At 36.6% G+C, this 21,381-nt stretch overlaps 1 protein-coding gene across 8 annotated transcripts in view; it reads left to right on the top strand.

Moving 5' to 3' along the window:
- Positions 1-21,381, top strand: part of KCNRG (potassium channel regulator) — a 105,164-nt gene that overhangs the window by 77,496 nt on the left and 6,287 nt on the right. For 4 of the 8 annotated variants that reach the window (XR_003513730.1, XR_003513724.1, XR_003513727.1 and 1 more), the window contains exons 2-3: positions 5,190-5,311; positions 6,041-6,141. The gene's annotated coding sequence lies outside the window, so the exon portion shown is untranslated. Of the gene's footprint in view, positions 1-5,189; positions 5,312-6,007; positions 6,142-15,706; positions 15,750-21,381 lie in introns of those variants that run through there. The other 4 variants (XR_003513729.1, XR_003513726.1, XR_003513725.1 and 1 more) reach the window with 4 other exon arrangements.

Below are 21,381 nucleotides of genomic sequence, written 5' to 3' on the forward strand. Positions count from 1 at the left end.
AATAATTTAAATTTTCATAGTAAAGGAAAGTTAGCCTATTCATGTTTGGAATCATAGACTTTTATTAGTTAAAGCACACCTATTTGTAATTGCCCCCTGGAGCTGCTGAGAACAAATTCACTCCCATCTATATGTGATAACCCCTTAAGTACGACCATTAGTGTTTTCAACCATGAGGACAACTGAACCTCTACTCTCCAAACATCCTTAGTTTCTTTAGTGGCTTATGATTTTAAACACTTCATACTCTTGGTTTCCTTTTCTGGTTATTCTCCAGTTTAACAGAGCCCATCTTAAAAAGTGACACCCCAAATGGTAGATCTTATACCATATATGGCCTGAAATATACAGGGGTTGGTAAACTTTTTGTCTAGCCATTAAAATGTGTGTATTTGAGGAACAGTTTAAATAATACAAAGGACTGGTAAATAATAAAAATGGGTATATTCTTGACTCTGTGTCAAAGAAAAATTGAAGAGATTTAATAAATAAACTTCACATTGAGTGAAGTGGTAAAGAAACTGCAGGAGACACAGGAGATGTGGGTTTAATCCCTGGATCAGGAAGATTCCCTGGAGGAGGAAACAGCAACCTATTTCAGTATTTTTGTCTGGAAAATCCCATGGACAGAGGAACCTGGTGGGCTACAGTCCATGGGGTCGCAAAGAGTCAGACACGACTGAGTAGGCACACACGATAAGTAAACTTTACGATGAGTAAAAAAATTTCATGGCTTTCTCAGAGGCTTTCTTGACTTGGGAAGAACCTTTTCCTAGAAGTTGAGGGGGACAAGAATCTATTGACATTCATTTCTTACTCATTTCTAGTAAACAGAAGTCAAATTAGAACTCTCTGAGCTCTAGGAGATATGACTGAGGCCATGTGACCAGTTCGGCTTCATACTACATTTCTATTATTAATATGTAAAAAATTATTTCTTACAGAAGAAATATATAGGGAAATAAGGAGAATAAAATGCCTCATGTTCTCTTTTGGCAAAGAAATGCTTACGTGTTTTAAACAAATTAACTTTTTAAGGCAGCTCTGAAGAAGTAATTTATTTTAAATAGGTGAACAGTTTATGGCTCTTATGGGAACACTTTTTCCTTACTTTTCTTCATCATAGGATTAGGCCCTATGTTTTTAATTTAAGTCCTTTAATTTTTGCTGTTAACATTTAATTTACTTGATGACCCCATACTGTTAACTTTTGACCCAGTGAACTTGGATGGTATATACAGACCACATAGCTAATTTTAAAGAAACCCTTAAAGAAAAATAATGGTTGAAGTGAAACAGAAGATTAAATTCATGTCAGTGTTCCATGTAGAGAAGTAGTACACATATACTTAACCAAAGAACTTTTTTCCCCTTTTGGAAAATGTATTTTTATAAACACGAGGTTTTTACAATTAGATGTTTATGCTGTTGGCAAAACAACCCCAAACTGGTGTGACTTAACTGCAGTACTTCTGATAAACTGCAAAACCACTGATAGAGTATAGTAGATAGGAAACCTTTTCCTGACAAGAAATTCTTATAGCATGTAGCTAAATCTAACGGTCCTTTCATCTATCTCTACTTATACTCAGTTTCCTTTCCTATTATATAAAATTGAGATTCCTAAAGTTTAATCCTTAGATGTGAAAAATGTTAGCACATATCAGTTTCAGTTCAGTCACTCAGTCGTGCCTGACTCTTTGTGACCCCATGAATCGCAGCACACCAGGCCTCCCCGTCCATCACCAACTCCCGGAGCTTGCTCAAACTCATGTCCATCGAGTTGGTGATGCCATCCAGCCATCTCACCCTCTCTTGTCCCCTTTTCCTCCTGCCTTCAATCTTTCCCAGCATCAGGGTCTTTTCCAATGAGCCAGTTCTTCATATCAGGTGGCCAAAGAATTGGAGCTTTAGCTTCAGCATCAGTCTTTCCAGTGAATATTCAGGACTGATTGCCTTTAGGATGGACTGCTTGGATCTCTTTGCAGTCCAAGGGACTCTCAAGAGTCTTCTCCAACACCACAGTTCAAAAGCATCAATTCTTTGGTGCTCAGTTTTCTTTATAGTCCAACTCTCACATCCATACATGACTACTGGAAAAACCATAGCTTTAACTAGACGGACCTTTGTTGGCAAAGTAATGTCTCTCCTTTTCAATATGCTGTCTAGGTTGGTCATAGCTTTTCTTCCAAGGAGCAAGTGTCTTTTAATTTCATGGCTGCAGTCACCATCTGCAGTGATTTTGGAGCCCCCCAAAATAAAGTCTGTCACTGTTCCCACTGTTTCCCCATCTATTTGCCATGAAGTGATGGGACCGGATGTCATGATCTTAGTTTTCTGAATGTTGAGTTTTAAGCCCGCTTTTTCAATCTCCTCTTTCATTTTCATCAAGAGGCTTTTTAGTTCTTCTTTGCTTTGTTAATTATAATAAAGTTCAAAGCTTCTTCTAAATTACTTGATGTAAAGATACTTTATGTATAACTTTTATTTGCCCTTAAAACTGGGTCTGGGAACTTACTTTTGAACATTTCCTCCCTAATTATAAAATAGTATATGAGTCCTGTCATTTATTGAACTGTGTAAAATGCAGCTTAATCATTACTATAGATAACTTCAAATATGTCACATTTACTTTATTCAAAAATGAACAGAGAGTTAAGCAATAACTGCTGTGTGCTAACTACCATTAGGTACAGGGGTATTAACAAGGCTTTCTGGAAGTAGTGCCAGCTATATATATTTCTATATAAACATTCATAGAGCTTCCCTGATGGCTCAGTGGTAAAGAATCTGCCTGCCAATGTCGGAGACCTGGGTTTGATTCCTGGGTTGGGAAGATCCCCTGGAGAAGGAAATTGCAACCTACTCCATTGTTCTTGCCTGGGAAATCCCATGGACAGAGAAGCCTGGTGGGCTACAGTCCATGGGGTCACAAAGAGTTGGATATGGCTTGCTGCTGCTACTGCTGCTAAGTCACTTCAGTCGTGTCTGACTCTGTGCGACCCCATAGACGGCAGCCCACCAGGATAAGGATATGGCTTAGTGACTAAATAACAACATAAAACCTTCATGGTTTGCTACTAAGATAACATGATTGTTGTTCCATAGTGTAAATACTAGAGGGAGTGTTAGAAAATGTGCTTTTATTTTATTTTTTAAATAAATGGAAGTATTTTTGTGTAGTTTTATAGCCATGGAGGGAAATAATGAGATTTTGTGCTGGGATGTTATGCCTGGAATAGATATAAGAGTCTTGAACGACTCCCTAGTCCCCAACTTGTTTGTACAGTACAGTTTTACTGGAATAGAGACAAATGGAGGAGGAATGGGGCTTCTATGTATGTGTATATATGTAAAAGTGTGAAATGGAAAACTAGGAAAGGGGAGGGAGATGAGAAACTCAGTGAAGACATACTGAATATGGAAGATTAAATGCCAGTGGGGTATCCACTTAGAGAAGTTCACTAGGGAGCTCGGCATCTGTGTGTCTCAGGCTGAGGAGAAAGGCCTGGCTGAAGGCAGATATCATTAAATAGGTGATAGTTAAAATCAGGGGATGCCATTGCTCACAGAGATGGAATTTATGGAGAGGAAATGAGAACCAGCATTATAAATGGACAAATTAAGAGGAGGAAGATAAAGAACCGATAAGAAATAGCAGAGGAAGGGAAGGGAGCACCAACTGAGCTGTGCTTGTGAAGCCGATGGGCGAGAAGATTCAGAAGGAAAGAAGTCAGGAGGGTCAGACAGTAAACACGAGTGGAATAAACTGAAAAACAAGACGGCAGTTTTGTTATTAGTATTGTTTGCCAGAATGTTTGCAGTGCACATTCAGTGTACTGATGGAGGCAGAATTCTGTTTGTGTTGAGTTTAAAAGTATATTAAAATTGAGAGAGGTTATATTAAATTTATATTATTCCAAGTCTCCTCAGCTCTCTCTCTCTCTTTTTTTTTTGGTCACGCCATGCAGCTTGAGGAATCTTAGTTCCTTGAGCAGCGATCAAACCCAGGGACCCAGCAGTGAAAGCGCTGAGTCTTAACCACTGGACTGCCAGGGAATTTCCAAAACTTTTCATCTCTTATTCAGAATAGAATTAAAGAATGATAGTTGTAGGGAAGAAGTTAAAAGATGGAGGAGATTCTACAGTGAAAAGAGTTTAACATATTTATAAAATGTGAGGAAGAGACAGCAGAGAGGAGAGATTAAAAAGAGAAGGGATTAAAAAAAATAGGAGGGATAAAGGTAAAGCAAGACCTTAAGAGATGAGGAAATATTCAATACTGAAACGGGATCAAGGGTGTAAGTAGAGGAACTGAGCTGGAAAAGAAAAGGAAGAATACTTCTTCCTCTGAGATTAGAGAGGAGGCAAAGATGGTTACATGTGTAACTTAAATTGTGGGACTGAAATGGAGATTCATGGCTGATACTTTTGATTTTTTTTTTTTTTTGATAAAGGATACAAAAAAGATAAACACATAGGTGAGCTTGAGTAAAAATATAATACATGCTATAAAGAATGGGAGAGGGAGCAAGGTTATAAGCAGGAGAGATTGATGAGCCTGGGAATCTAGGCTGGATAGGAAATGATGTGAAGGTACGTGAAAGATTGTGGTTTGAAGGAAAATGGAATAGTTGAGAATTGAGATTATAAAAGGTAAAAAGCAGGTGTTAAGGGAGTACCTGGAGTGAATAAATTTTCACACCTGTTTTTTGTTCATATGTATTTCTGAGGAAAAGGTATTCAACTATAATATACTTTAATGACTGAATAAGTATTCTGTTATAGAATATTAGGTTGTAAAATAAGCAGTTTCTTATTTGGGAGTCTTTATTGATTCCTGCCAATTTTTCTCTACTGCTAAAAGGAACAATAAAATAATTAAATTTTTGACTTATTTACTTAGAATGCAATCTTAGAATTGGATTTTCTGGTAGGTCTTCATAATGAGCCTTTTTATTTTTGGGCTTCCCTGGTGGCTCAGATGGTAAAGAATCTGCCTGCAATACAGGAGACCAGGGTTTGATCCCTGAATTGGGAAGATCCCCTGGAGATGGGAATGACTATCCACTCCAGTATTCTTGCTTGGAGAATTTCATGGACTGAGGAGCCTGGTGGGCTACAGTCCATGGGGTCTCAAAGAGTCAGACGTGACTGAGCGACTAACACTTTTTCTATCTTTATTTTAGGCCTATTTCTAACAGGCTTGTTTATGTGCATTCTTACTCTATCCTGGACTGGAATCAGAATATTGGACAATGTTGCAGGTTCTCATTGATGCAGGCACACTGACCAGCCAAAGTGAGAACTGGTAAGTAAAAGTTCTCCTTCATGGGAATAGTGATGGGTGTTTTAAAAACTTGGAATCAAGTATACTTTTTATGAGTACAATAAGAAATGATTCATGAGCTGAATAACAGGATATAGTGGTCAATTTAGAAATACATATTTAAATTAAATAAAAATCTCTATGAATAACCTACATTTGTTGACAGCATCCAGTTTTAGGAAAGGTTTTAAAAAATCACGAATAATATCAAAGTCACTGCTCCTCAGACTTTTCCACAAAAGTTTGGTTAATAGCAGAGAAGAGTGAATACCTGCCCCAAAATCTGGGTCCCAAGATAGAATTTTCTTTTTTTTTTTTTTTTAATTTTCTTTAGTTTTGCACTGTGTCTTAAATTTAAAATGAAAGTACATTATATACCATAATAGTCCTATGGTTAATATAAATATAATGCTTATAATTTTTTTCAAAATCTCTGAGTAAAATAGATATTTTAGAAGATGATCCAAGTTTATTCAACTTTTAAAACCCTGGAATACTTAAAGTTCCAATTGCCCAAAGCTGGACTTGTACAGGCAAGGTTCTAGGCTATTTCATGGTTGTACAATACATTCGTTTTCAGTTCTTTCTCCTACAGTTTAGCCAAGGCTATTTATAGTAGTATATGGCAGGGAATCGATTAATTAATGTTTACCCACATTGAAACTGAGAGTGTTACAGAAACTGAAAATTCACAGAGTGAAATTTCAACAGACTACACTACAAGAAATGTTAAAGAAGTCCTTCAGACAGAAGAGAAATGATACCAGGTGAAAATACAGATTTACACAAAGGGATGATGAGCACTGGAAAAGGTAACTACGTAAGATTTTTTTCTATTTACTTCTCTTTTAAGATAATCAATTGTTTTAAAAAAAATAATACATTATGGGGGTTACAACATGCACAAGTAAAATATATGAAAACAATAATAGCATAAAGTCCAGGAAGGGAAAAATAAAAGTATGATATTTGCTGTACATATAGTAGTGTAATATCACTTGGAAGTAGACTGATAAGTTATATATACAGACTATAAACCCTAAAACAACCAGTAGAATAATAAAACAATATTAGATAGTAAGCCAACAAATGAGAAAAAATGGAACCATAAGAATTCAATCTGAAAAAAGGCAGAAAAAGGAAAAAAGGAACAATAAACAAATGGAACATAGGGTAAATAGAACAAACAGAAAACAGCAAGATGATAGACTTAAATCTAAGCATATCAATCATCACATTAAATGTAAGTGATCTAAAAATCCTCATTAAAAGGCAAAGATTATCAGATTGGATAAAAGCAAAACACTTTATATACAAAACAATGTTAAGAATGAAAGGATGGAAAATACCATGCTGATGCTGACATTAGTCAAAAGAAAACTGGTGTGGCCAGATTAACATAGCAAAAGAAGTAAGATTTCAAAGTGAAAAATATTACAAGAGATAATGAGTGTCATTTCATGATAATAAATGGGCCAGTTAATCAGGAATACATAACAATCCTAAATGTTTATTCCCTAAATAACAGTTGGTTCACAATATATGAAGCAAAAACTGATAGAACTGCAAGGAGAAAAAGAAAAATCTACGATTATAGTCAGAGATTTCAGTATGCCTCTTTTAATAATTGCTTGAAAAAGTTGAAGCCTAACAAGGATGTAATAAACTTAAATAACACTATCCAGCAATATTACCTAATTGACTTCCTAGAACATTCCACTTAAAATAGCAGAATACACGTTCCCTTTCAAGTATACATGAAACGTTTACCCAGAGTGAGCATATTCTAGGCCCGGGGTCAGCAAACTATCAGCCGTACTGCCAAATCTAGCTTGGTTTTATATTGCCCTGTGAACTAAGAATGGTTTTCATATTTTGAAAGGTTTCTTGGAAAAACGAAAAAATTTTGACAGAGTTTTTGGCCTGCAAAGGTTAGAATATTTACTTCCTGACCCTTTACAGAAAAAGTTTTCTGATCTCTGTTTTAGGTCATAAAATATGTCCCAGTATATTTTAAAGTAGCCAAATCATGCAAAGTATATTATGGCCACAAAGGAATTAAATAAGAAATCAGTAACAGAAAGCTAACCGGAAAATCCCTAATATTTTGAAACAAATATAATCTATTGATTAAAGGACTCAAAAGTGAAATCAGAAAGTGTTTTGAACTGAAGGAGAATAAAAATACATTATCGAATTCTGAATAAATGAAATGCCTGTATTAGAGTATACCAAAAAAAGAAACCCTCAAAGCAATGACCTCAACTTAAGAAGAGCAAATTAAACACAAAGAAGCAAAAAAAAAAAATCACGAAATAAATTAGATTGAAGTGGAAATCAATGAAATGGAAAACAAAAATCAATTGAGAATATCTGTGTGATGAAAGCTTGGTTCGTTGAGGTCAGTAAAACTGATAAACCTTTAGCCAGACTGGTCGGGGAAAAAAAAAAAAGATAAGACACATATCAGGAAGATTGGTAATCGGGAATAAGAGAGGTGACATCATTACAAATTCTACAGGTACTTAAAGGATAATAAGGGAATATTATGAACAACTTTAGGCAAACAACAATAGCAATTTAGATGAAATGGCCAAAGTCCTTGAAAGATTACAAATTACCAAGCTTACTCAAGAAGAAATAGATATAATAGAAGAAATAGATAACCTGAATTGTAATTTTTCTGTTGAATTATTAGTTTAAAATATTCCTATAGGGACTCCCCTGGTAGTCCAGTGGTAGAATCCACTTGCAATGCAGAGGACAGAGGTCCAGTCCCTAGTGGGGAAGTCAGATCCCGCACGCCTCAGAGCAACTAAGCCCACACCACAACTACTGAACCTGATGCAGCCAAATAAATAAATAATTTATATACTGGAGAAGGAAATGGCAACCCACTCCAGTACTCTTGCCTAGAAAATTCCATGGATGGAGGAGCCTGGGGGCTATAGTCCACAGAGTCGCAAAGAGTTGGACACGACTGAGCGACTTCACTTTACTCACTTTTCACTTTATATATATACATTCCTACAAAGAAAACTGGTGCATAGGGCTTCACTGACAAATCCTTCCAAAACATTTAGGAAAAGAAAAATAATACCAGTTACACATAAACTCTTACAGAAAAGTGAAGAGGAGAGAATACTTCCAAACTTGTTCTTGGAGGCCAGCATTACCCTGATACTCAAACACTATGAAGACATAACAAGAAAACTCAGGCCAGTCTTCCTCATACACATAAATTGAAAAATCCTATACAAAATTTCATCAAATAAAATCCAACCATATATAAGAAGGATAGTATTATTATTGGGTTTATCTCAAGAATGTAGGATTGGTTTTAACATTCAAAAATCAATGAGTATAATTCACCATTTTAAACTAAAAAAGAAAAACTGATCATCTTAATAGATGCAGAAAAAACGTGTGACAAAACCCAGTATTCATTCCTGATTTTTAAAAACTCAGCAAACTTGGAATGCAAGGATATTTCTTCAGTCAGATAAAAGGTATCTACACAAAACGTGAAATAACCTTATATCTACTGACGAAAGATGGCATGCTTTCTCCCTGAGATCAGGAACGATACAAGGACTTCTGCCCTTACCACTTTTACTCAGTATTGGAAGTTCTGACCAGTATAATCAGGAAGGAAAAAAAAAAATTAGATTGGAAAAGAGGAAATAAAACTGATATAATCATCCATCTAGGAGGATTCCCAGGTGGTTCAGTGGTAAAGAATCTGCCTGCAATGCAGGAGATGCGGGTTTGATCCTTCAGTTGGGAAGATCTGGAGAAGGGAATGGCAACCTTCTCCAGTATTCTTGCCTGGGAAATCCCATGGCCAGAGGAGCGTGACAGGCTGCAGTCCATAGGGTCACAAAGAGTCAGACTGAGCAACTAAACAACAATAAATCATGCATCTCTTCCACTTGGTGGAACTGATGAAGAGCTACTAGGATAACTTGAGTTTAGCAAGACAGTGGGATATAAAATCAGTATATAATAATCATTTATATTTCCACATTCTAGCACCAAACAATTGAAAATGGAAATGTGAAAAATACACAGCATTTACAGTAGCATAAAAAATAAGTTCTTATGAATAAATCTGAAAAAAAGCACTAAAGTCCTAAAAACTGAAAAGAGCAAACAGCGCTAAGAAGAATTAAAGATGACTTAAGTAACTGGAGAGATTTACCTGACTCATTGGTTTATATTAATATGTCTGTTCTCAAATTGATCTAAAGGTTCAATACAATTCAAATCAAAATTCTAGTAGGCTTAAAAGTTAAGCTTATTCTAAAATTAATTCATATAGAAATGCAAAAGATCTAGGATAGCCAAACAATTTTTATTTGTTTGTTTATGTATTGTTTTTAGATAACTTTTGGAGGCAAAGTAGATTATTAGTTAAGAAAAGTAGCATTGGAATCAAACAGATCTGGACTTAAATCCTAGCTCTGCCTACTTACTATCTACAGATAATCCAGGGAAACAAAGTCTTTTAATTTTATTCATTAAGTTTATTATTCTCACTCACTAAGGGGTCTGCTAAAAAGGAGAGAATGTTTGGTAAAGGGCATCTTTGACCTGAAGGAAAGATTCCAAAGCCGGGTTACTTCTTTTGAAGTAAGATTGAAGTAAGTAAGATTGAAGTAAGTAAGATTGCTACCTCATCATACACAGCCATTTGATGTTGTTTATTGCATTCCCTTTTTAGCCCATAGGGTTTCAATCTGTTTTTTATATAATACTGATTTTCATATGTACATCAACAGGCCCAATAGGTTATCAGGAAAGCTTGAGTCCTCTGTCTTCTAGTGATATCCTGCTTAGATCTGACATTAGTTTCATTTTTTCCTTCAAGCTATTTTTTCCAAATTTCTTGGCTATTGTTGGTGATAACACATATTTTGGAACCTTCAAACTTGCGATCTTAGGTTATGTCTGTCTTTCTTTTTTTTTTTATTTTTAAATTTTTTTTTAATTTTATTTTATTTTTAAACTTTACATAATTGTATTAGTTTTGCCAAATATCAAAATGAATCCGCCACAGGCATACATGTGTTCCCCATCCTGAACCCTCCTCCCTCCTCCCTCCCCACACCATCCCTCTGGGTCGTCCCAGTGCACCAGCCCCAAGCATCCAGTATCGTGCATCGAACCTGGACTGGCAACTCGTTTCTTACATGATATTCTACATGTTTCAATGTCACTCTCCCAAATCTTCCCACCCTCTCCCTCTCCCACAGAGTCCATAAGACTGTTCTATACATCAGTGTCTCTTTTGCTGTCCCGTACACCAGGTTATTGTTACCATCTTTCTAAATTCCATATATATGCGTTAGTATACTGTATTTATGTTTTTCCTTCTGGCTTACTTCACTCTGTATAATAGGCTCCAGTTTCATCCACCTCATTAGAACTGATTCAAATGTATTCTTTTTAATGGCTGAGTAATACTCCATTGTGTATATGTACCACAGCTTTCTTATCCATTCATCTGCTGATGGACATCTAGGTTGCTTCCATGTCCTGGCTATTATAAACAGTGCTGTGATGAACATTGGGGTACATGTGTCTCTTTCCCTTCTGGTTTCCTCAGTGTGTATGCCCAGCAGTGGGATTGCTGGATCATAAGGCAGTTCTATTTCCAGTTTTTTAAGGAATCTCCACACTGTTCTCCATAGTGGCTGTACTAGTTTGCATTCCCACCAACAGTGTAAGAGGGTTCCCTTTTCTCCACACCCTCTCCAGCATTTATTATTTGTAGACTTTTGGATCGCAGCCATTCTGACTGGTGTGAAATGGTACCTCATAGTGGTTTTGATTTGCATTTCTCTGATAATGAGTGATGTTGAGCATCTTTTCATGTGTTTGTTAGCCATCTGTATGTCTTCTTTGGAGAAATGTCTATTTAGTTCTTTGGCCCATTTTTTGATTGGGTCATTTATTTTTCTGGAGTTGAGCTATAGGAGTAACTTGTATATTTTTGAGATTAGTTGTTTGTCAGTTGCTTCATTTGCTATTATTTTCTCCCATTCTGAAGGCTGTCTTTTCACCTTGCTAATAGTTTCCTTTGATGTGCAGAAGCTTTTAAGGTTAATTAGGTCCCATTTGTTTATTTTTGCTTTTATTTCCGATATTCTGGGAGGTGGGTCATAGAGGATCCTGCTGTGATGTATGTCAGAGAGTGTTTTGCCTATGTTCTCCTCTAGGAGTTTTATAGTTTCTGGTCTTACATTTAGATCTTTAATCCATTTTGAATTTATTTTTGTGTATGGTGTTAGAAAGTGGTCTAGTTTCATCCTTTTACAAGTGGTTGACCAGATTTCCCAGCACCACTTGTTAAAGAGATTGTCTTTAATCCATTGTATATTCTTGCCTCCTTTGTCAAAGATAAGGTGTCCATATGTGCGTGGATTTATCTCTGGGCTTTCTATTTTATTCCATTGATCTATATTTCTGTCTTTGTGCCAGTACCATACTGTCTTGATAACTGTGGCTTTGTAGTAGAGCCTGAAGTCAGGTAGGTTGATTCCTCCAGTTCCATTCTTCTTTCTCAAGATCGCTTTGGCTATTCAAGGTTTTTTGTTTTTCCATACAAATTGTGAAATTATTTGTTCTAGCTCTGTGAAGAATACTGTTGGTAGCTTGATAGGGATTGTGTTGAATCTATAAATTGCTTTGGGTAGTATACTCATTTTCACTATATTGATTCTTCCAATCCATGAACATGGTATATTTCTCCATCTATTAGTGTCCTCTTTGATTTCTTTCACCAGTGTTTTATAGTTTTCTATATATAGGTCTTTAGTTTCTTTAGGTAGATATATTCCTAAGTATTTTATTCTTTCCGTTGCAATGGTGAATGGAATTGTTTCCTTAATTTCTCTTTCTGTTTTCTCATTATTAGTGTATAGGAATGCAAGGGATTTCTGTGTGTTGATTTTATATCCTGCAACTTTACTATAGTCATTGATTATTTCTAGTAATTTTCTGGTGGAATCTTTAGGGTTTTCTATGTAGAGGATCATGTCATCTGCAAATAGTGAGAGTTTTACTTCTTCTTTTCCAATTTGGATTCCTTTTATTTCTTTTTCTGCTCTGATTGCTGTGGCCAAAACTTCCAAAACTATGTTGAATAGTAATGGTGAAAGTGGGCACCCTTGTCTTTCTTTCTTTACTTCCCATAGGTAAACAGTTGCTACACTTGTTAGTTCTTCTAGTACTTCTCTACATTGGTACTTAATACGTTCCTTTGCATTTTGAAAATTGCCCATTTAATCCAAGCTCTTAATTGTCATTTATATTGTAGCCTCTTGTATTGCAGCCTCTTGTAGTCTCCCTAGTCCCCCATCCCATCTTATCCTCTTCCCCACTAGCTTACATAAAACACAGAATACTTTCCATCAAACAGTCTGTAAAGAAGTATTGCTGGATGAATAAAGAAAACCTGTTTAAGTATCAGTAGCAAAAAGGAATTTACATGGAGTCTCCTTTCAGCGATTCTACCTGAAAGGAGGAGAGCAGAACCTTCAGGAATTGAATCACAACTCAGACAAACACCAAGTGGGAGATGTTTCTGGCAAGAGACTGATAATATATGATAGTAACCACTGGAAAGATAAAAGGAGCCATAAAATTGAACTTCCACTAGCCATTCTTTCCCTTTTTGCTGTCTGCACACTTCAGCTGGGAATCTTTATGTAGGTAGTAGTTATTTGACTTGTGTTATTCTGGTTGTAATAAAGTTATATCTAAGAGGCTAAGAGAGCTGACCAACTGAGAAGGGAAAGCAGTTCGTTCTGACCATAATGACAAAAGGAGTTCAAGGCGCACCAAACATCTTTCTCCCATTTAGAAACATCCTAGTATTTAAGCACATAAATACTTGGGCTTCCCAGGTGGCGCAGATGGTAAAGTGTGTGCCAGCAATGCGGGAGACCTGGGTTCAATCCCTGGGTCGGGAAGATCCCCTGGAGAAGAAAATGGCAACCCACTCCAGTATTCTTGCCTGGAAAATTCCATGGACGGAGGAGCCTAGTAGGCTACAGTCCATGAGGTCACAGAGTCGGACACTACTGAGCAACTTCACTTTTTTTAAGCACATAGGTGGCTCAGATGGTAAAGAATCTGCCTGCAGTGCTGGAGACTTTAAGCACATAGGTGGCTCAGATGGTAAAGAATCTGCCTGCAGTGCCGGAGACTGAGTTTGATCCCTGGGTTGGGGAGATCCCCTGGAGAAGGGCATGGCAACCCATTCCAGTATACTTACACGGAAAATTTCATGGACAGAGGAGCCTGGCCAGCTATAATCCATGGAGTTGCAAAGAGTCGGATATGACTGAGTGACTAACACTTTTTACTTGAGTATTTCAGACCCAGTATTTAATTTCTCGCTACTCGCATATTTGTGTTCTTGTTCCCATCATGTCTGTGAGATGACCTGCCTGGTCCTGCTCTGTAGCAGTTTTGTGTAGTGTTGCATCTCTAGTGCCTTGAACAGTGCCTAGCATATAACATACAGGAAGCACTTTGTAAATATGGTATTTGATGAGTAAATGAATGGTTATTTTTTCTCTCTGGGAATCCAAACCCATCAGCACTTTGAAAACATCTATGTAAGATTTTCTGATTCCACTAAACTTCTGTCCATTAGCCATCTAGTTTTAAGTTACTTCTTTTTCCACATCCCCATAGCAATTATTTGTAGCTTGTACTTGATTAGTGTATTCTTATTATGTTACATTTCACATATTCCTGTATCTATTCTATGTATGTTGTATTTTCAACTAGAAGATAATGCCTCAAGTGTCAAATACCATATGTGCAATTCAGCAGGGCCTCGTGTGCTGCAGAAAGGTAGACCCTCAGTAGGTAGGCAGGCTGCCTCCTTGTGAAACATATTCTCTAGGTCTGTGTGATCTGCCTTGAAAGGAAGTTTAGATACATAGGTTCTGGTTTGTTTTTTTTTTTCTCTCATATATTGTGTGACTTTGAGTAAATTCATTCCTTCAGTATTCGGTTTAAGAACAAGGTCAGGAATGGTTTCCTAAAGAAAAACATTTTAGACTTACAGCAGCATTTATATGTTGGTAACATTTCTCCAGAAATATTTAAGGTAATACACAAACTGGACTGGTCAATTTTAATCTTTTTCTTGGAATTTCCATAGAAAAGTTCAGGTAGCAGACACACTGAAATAGTGTTACAGAGAAAATACTAACTATAGAAAGAACCATAGTTTCTTCATAGGGAAGTCAGAGATAATATCCTGAATTTTTGCACTACTTAAACAACTCCTTAGTTGTGTCACAACAGAATTAATGTAGGGAAACACATTCAAGGAGTTACTGAAGATCGGAATAAGATGGTGCACACTGTAAAAATGCTTTCTGTAATAGGTTTTCAAGTATTTAAAGACTCATTCACTCTCTGGCCTCCTCCTCCATCTACACTGTCTTCTGGCAACAATAAAGTTGTGCAACCTATGCATGAAAGCAGTTTCTAACAATGCAAAATCAACAGCAGTTTTCCGGTCATTTCCATTCCCTCCTCCATGAAAATGAACAACATTTAGGTTATTCCACGTGTTTTTTCCATGCCCCCCAAAACAGTTAGGTTGCCAAATAAAACTGATCAGGTAATGAATTACTGTTTGCCTTCATGTAATTGGTCTAAGTACAATACACATAAAATCAGACATTAACGTGGTAATATGAAAGGAAGAAAAATATCAAACCATAGGATTGAGTTTTAGTTTTACTGACATTTACATATCATACTTCCTGTTTATGATTTCAGAAGTGCAGCCAGGCAGTGCTTCTGTGAAAAACTAACTGGGAACAGTTTTGAGGATTAAAATGGCAACTTACTCAAAAAAAAAAAAAAAACACACACTAAATTTACTATTTATAGAATTACTATCTGTGTTGTGTAAAAAAAGCTGAATATCTTCAGACATCATTTATTCATAATTAAAAGGGAACTTGATGGCTTTGTGCCTTTAAAACAAACAGCCCAGTTGTAAGTCTTAGTCCTGAATTTGAGTAGGTGATGGGATAACGAAACCAAGCCAACCTCCTTCTATATCTCATACATATATATGTCTTGATACATATAGATGTATAAAAAAGGTAATTCTTGCAAACATTTGCTTTTTTCCCTCATTTTGAGATTTCAGTTGACTGTTGTTATGCATTAATTAACAATTAGTTCTGCCTGAAGGAGGGACCTGCCTCTTGAGAAACCTGTATGCAGGTCAGGAAGCAACAGTTAGAACTGGACATGGAACAACAGACTGGTTCCAAATAGGAAAAGGAGTACATCAAAGCTGTATATTGTCACCCTGCTTATTTAACTTCTATGCAGAGTACATCATGAGAAATGCTGGCTGGATGAAGCACAAGCTGGAATCAAGATTGCTGGGAGAAACATCAATAACCTCAGATATGCAAATGACACCACCCTTATGGCAGAAAGTGAAGAAAAACTAAAGAGCCTCTTGATGAAACTGAAAGAGGAGAGTGAAAAAGTTGACTTAATACTCAATATTCAGAAAACTAAGATCATGGCATCTGGTCCCATCACTTCATGGCAAACAGATGGGGAAACAGTGCAAACAGTGACAGACTTTATTTTTGGGGGCTCCAAAATCACTGCAGATGGTGACTGCAGCCATGAAATGAAAAGACGCTTGCTCCTTGGAAGGAAAGTTATGACCAACCTAGATAGCATATTCAAAAGCAGAGGCATTACTTTGCCAACCAAGGCCTGTCTAGTCAAGGCTATGGTTTTTCCAGTGGTCATGTATGGATGTGAGAGTTGGACTGTGAAGAAAGCTGAGCGCTGAAGAATTGATGCTTTTGAACTGTGGTGTTGGAGAAGACTCTTGAGAGTCCCTTGGACAGCAAGGAGATTCAACCAGTCCATCCTAAAGGAAATCAGTCCTGAATATTCTTTGGAAGGACTGATATTGAAGCTGAAACTTCAATACTTTGGCTACCTGATGGGAAGTACTGACTCATTGGAAAAGACCCTGATGCTAGGAAAGATTGAAGGCCGGAGGAGAAGGGGATGTCAGAGGATGAGATGGTTGGATGGCATCACTGACATGAGTTTGAGTGAACTCCAGGAGTTGGTGATGGACAGGGAGGCCTGGCGTACTGCAGTCTATGGGGTCGCAAAGAGTTGGACACAACTGAGCGACTGAACTGAACTGAAGGAGGGAAAGGGTAGAGATGAATCTAATTCTTAAGTAGAAGGCCTTTTCTTCCACTACTAACTTATTCTATTTGAAGCATAATTATATGAGTTAATTTAATTTTGGTGACGACTTTAGAATTTGTGTATGTATATATGTGGAGAGAGTGAGCACCCAAGTGGGCAGTGACTGTTAACTAGTATCAAAATCCATGCTCTCACTTCTGGGCCATACACATAAGTCTATCTCCAGCCTCCCTTGCAGTTAGCTGTGGACATGTGACTTAAGTTACAGCCAATAGAATGAGAATGGAAGTTAACATGTACTACTTGGAGTGTGTGTGTGTATGTGTGTGTGTGCGGGTGCGTGCTTGTGCACGCATGTGTGCTTTAGTCATGGTCTACTTGGAGTGTGTGTGTGTGCTTGCGCACGCATGTGTGCTTTAGTCATGGTCCAACTCTTTGCAACCCCATGTACTGTAGCCTTCCAGGCTCCTTGTCCATCGAATTTTCCAGGCAAGAATACTAGAGTGGGTTGCCACCTCCTACTCCAGGGGATCTTCCCGACCCAGGGATTGAACGCACGTCTCCTGTATCTCCTGCACTGGCAGGCAGATTCTTTACCACTGGTGTCACCTGGGAAGACTCTCCCCTAAAAAACTCACTTTCCTACAGGCTGAAAGAGAAAAGACCCTTAGGGTGACCTTGGAACTTTGATTCTGAAAGCGACGGTATGGAAAGACCTTGAAAAGTAATTACTGTAGTGCTTGTTTATTTTAGCAAGAAATGTCCTTGAGCCATGATATATTTTGGTGTTGATGATCTGTTTTGGCAATTAGCCTTCCTTAATTAATTCAATATACAAAACTTATATTTGCAGTGTCCATGTGTGATGTACAACTCTTGCGGGCAACGTTGACACCCACAATGTATGTCAGTGCCATTTCCTTAAGCACAATTAAGAGGCTACAGTATGTATACATATGGATATGTATAAAGGTCCTCCCCAGACATTGTGTAACCCGGTAGCTCTGCCAAACTAACTCCAGCTTCTCTCTTGGGTTTTATTTTGTAGGCGCATTAATTTGTGTAAAGACACTTCCCTTTTGTGTTTGTGGTAATAAATTAAGGTGGAATGGATCATCCAGTAAGAATCTTAAGGGGAAAATGTGTATTTAGGAACCAAAGCAGGTCTTTTTCCTAGAGTTGTTCAACTGTAGCTAACTACAGACTTTCTTATAACCTGTTACCCTCTGGCATGCATTAGGCCAAAAGAGTGTGTTAGGAGCCTTCTTTCCCTCTGCTCGCCAAGCTTACTGTTACGAATTATAAAAACTTTTCTGGGCTTCATTTTCCTTATCTGTAAGATGAGAGCTGGATTATATGACCCCAAAGATCCCTTCACTAAAATTCTACTATCTGTAACTACAATGTCCATAGCTATTGGTAGAAATAATTGTTAATGTGAGTATTCTTTCAGATTCCAAACTGATACTATATAGGTGCTTAAAAGTAACTTAAAATTATAAAAAAGGTGTTTAACTTGTGGCAATTCACAATCCAAGAGGTACAACAGAGGTTCTACTCTTTTCCCAAACAAAAACTATTAAATTGGAAAGATTTTTAACTCACTCAGGATATTTTTTGGAGTAATTATAAAGCACTCTGTCACCTCTCTGATTCCTTTACTCTGTGGATGAAGTATCAAAGCAGTGCAGAATTTGACATTTATTGAAATAATATATACCATATTATAAAAAAAAAGCAACCCTAAATAGCAGATTGTGCAGTTGTTTGCTGAATTTAGCAGCTAAAAATTTAAGTTTTACTTCAAATTGTATACTTACATTCTAATGTTTCAACATAACAATTAATGCTTTAACAAGTTCAGGATTATGGCCAATCACCCAAGTCACAGTTAACTTTTGCCAGAGTTAACTAAGTCATATGTGACTTAGTGCTAAATCATGTTTTTGTTATAGCTGACAAAAATGAATCTTTACCTGTTTGTCTGCTGGTAGGGATTTTAATCTCATGGATCTAAGCTTTCATTAAAACTAAAAATACACATTATCCAGACTTGATGCAGGCACAGAATTGGCTTTAATTCACATTCTTTTTCTTTGGGAGAGCTGCAGAAATACGGCCTTCACTCAGGGGTGATGCTGTTTTAGAAAGGAGAAAGGACAGGCTGTAGATCATTGTCTGAAGTGGAGTTTTTATGTTAAGAGAAAGCCATGTATAGGCTGGAGTAGATGAGAAGGAATCACAGTAACTTTATTTTCTGCAAAAGGAACAAGACAGAGTGAGAGCTGGCCATACTCTTGAGTACCAGTAAAGTATGGATTTTAAATATCTTTAGATAATTGCAGAAATTAGGAAAACAATTTTTAAAACGAAGGCATACATAAATAAATTTTGGTATATCCATTTGTTGGAATGTCGTGCAGATGTTATAAACATGTTTTTAAAAAATTAAATAACATGGGGAAATGATCATTATAAACTATAGATAGATTCTTTATTGCTATCAAACAGGAATCAATCTTATTCTTTCCAACCTCTGTATTCTTCATGCTATTTCCTCCCCCATCCCCAGTATAAATAGGAGCATAACAGAAGAAAGGTTTTAAGGACAGATGCATAGACAATGAATTTTAAAGCCAAAAGGGATTTTAGCCATCATTTAGTCAAAATTCATCATTTTGCAAAGGAAACTGACACCAGAAAATTAAACATCTTACCAAAGATCTCAGTATCAGCATTGCTACTTGCTAAAACCTGGGTTTCCTTGCTCCCCAAATTTGGCACATTTTTAAAGGTGGCTCAGTGGTAAAGAATCCACCTGCCGATGCAGGAGACGTGGGTTTGATCCCTGAGTTGGGAATATTCCCCTGGAGAAGGAAATGGCAGCCCACTCCAGTATTCTTGCCTAGAAAATTCCATGGACAGAGAAACCTTGCAGGCTACAGTCCATGGGGTCACAAAGAGTCAGACACAACTAAGTGACTGAGCACATACACACACCTTCTACTGTAATATGCTACAACTGAGGTAGAGTCAGACTAGATACTTTTGGCAAGGGAGTGTGTAGGGTACAAGGGAATGAGTCATAAAATATCTAAAATATTTTAAATAAGATGAATCATAAACAAGAGTCATAAAATATCTGTAGAGATCCATTTCTTAATAATTCTAAATCTTCAATTTTTTAACTTAGTACTGCTTTAAAAATTTTGGGGGGTAGAAACTCAGATCACTTCTTTGTCTTACAGGAATAATACTGAGTAACAGAAGCGACTAGATTACAACTTACGACCTTTACTTATTTGTTCATTTGCTTTTGCCTGTCTCTTCCACTAGGATATATCTTCCAGGAAGGCAGGCCTGTATCTTTTTGCTCCCTCCTAGCAACTGTTTGACATATAAAAGATGTTCAGTAAGTATTGAACATCTTTAATTAGTCAAGTGAATTAATAAATGGTAGTACTAAAAAGTAGTACTCCTTATTTACTTTGATTTCTTCTGGAGGTTTTTCCAAATTTTGTGATTCCTTCACCACTGTAAATTAATTTTAGAATTGGGTGAATGTGCCCCATTTATAGCTCTGCATTTCAGTCTAATACCTTTGAACTGTTTTATAATATTAATTTTGGTACTCTTAAACTCTTGTGCCAAATTTGCTAGATTTGAGAATGACCATGATCTGTAATTTTATTTAGGTTTTTATCTACAGATGCATGTGTACACTTATACCATGAATTAGTGGTGTACATGCAGGAGACCCTGGTTCAATCCCTGGGTCAGGAAGATCCCCTGGAGAAGGAAATGGCAACCCACTCCAGTGTTCTTGCCTGGAGAATCCCATGGACAGAGGAGCCTGGTAGGCTATAGTCAATAGGGTCGCAAAGAGTCGGACATGACTGAGCAACTTGTCAATGTCAATGTCAATGTCAAATGTGAGACTGAACTGATGAGTCTGGAGGCAACACTGCTGGGAGAACATATTTGGAAATAGGAAAAAAGAAATGGTAATACCTTGAAAAATAGAAGCATTAGGCTGAAAAAAGTAAATATTTAAACTCCTATCTCAAATTGTGTAAATTTTAAACCTGATGAAAAGAAGTAAATAATATTTTGAAGAGTGGATTTTTCCTTAAAGGTAAGATATTAAAAACAAAGCAAAACAAAAACACTGAGCCTAAATTTAAATATTAATCTCAATTTTAAAAGGTAGGCCTCATACATTTTTCCCTCAGGCTTATTTTCAATATATATGTATGTAGAGAATTAAGAGATTTTTTTTTAACAGCAAAATTTTTATAGATGAAGAAGCCTAAAAATGTTGGCCATGTAGTCTATTTCTAAGAATTGATCTTAATTTAAGATATAATCTGAAATGCTAAAATATATTTATGCATAAAAAGTTCACAGCAACATTGTTTATAAGTAAGGAAAATAGTGTAAGTGACCACCTAACGAAACCCTACTCCACATAAGGATCTTTATGCAGCCATTGAAAATTTTAAGAGTTTTAAATGACTTGAGGAAGCATTTCTGATAAATTTTTATGAAAAAAGTCAGCGACTGAGGAAAAAAGTTTAAACTTCATATGCTTAAAAAACTTCATGGAAATATGTCAACTGTAAGTCAGTTACCTTTAAATAAAGGAATTATTGGTTATTTTATCTATATTTTCCTAAAATAAAGAAAAATATTTTTTCTTTAAACATAATTTCAAATTTTTATTTACTTGTACTACTTTTATAATCAGAAAAAGAAACCTATTACTTGGCATAGATATGTTTATGTCCCAGTGATATGTTTTCAGTATCATCACATGA

This window comes from Bos indicus x Bos taurus, chromosome 12 (assembly GCF_003369695.1).
Source record: "Bos indicus x Bos taurus breed Angus x Brahman F1 hybrid chromosome 12, Bos_hybrid_MaternalHap_v2.0, whole genome shotgun sequence".
NCBI classification, from domain to species: Eukaryota; Metazoa; Chordata; class Mammalia; order Artiodactyla; family Bovidae; genus Bos; species Bos indicus x Bos taurus.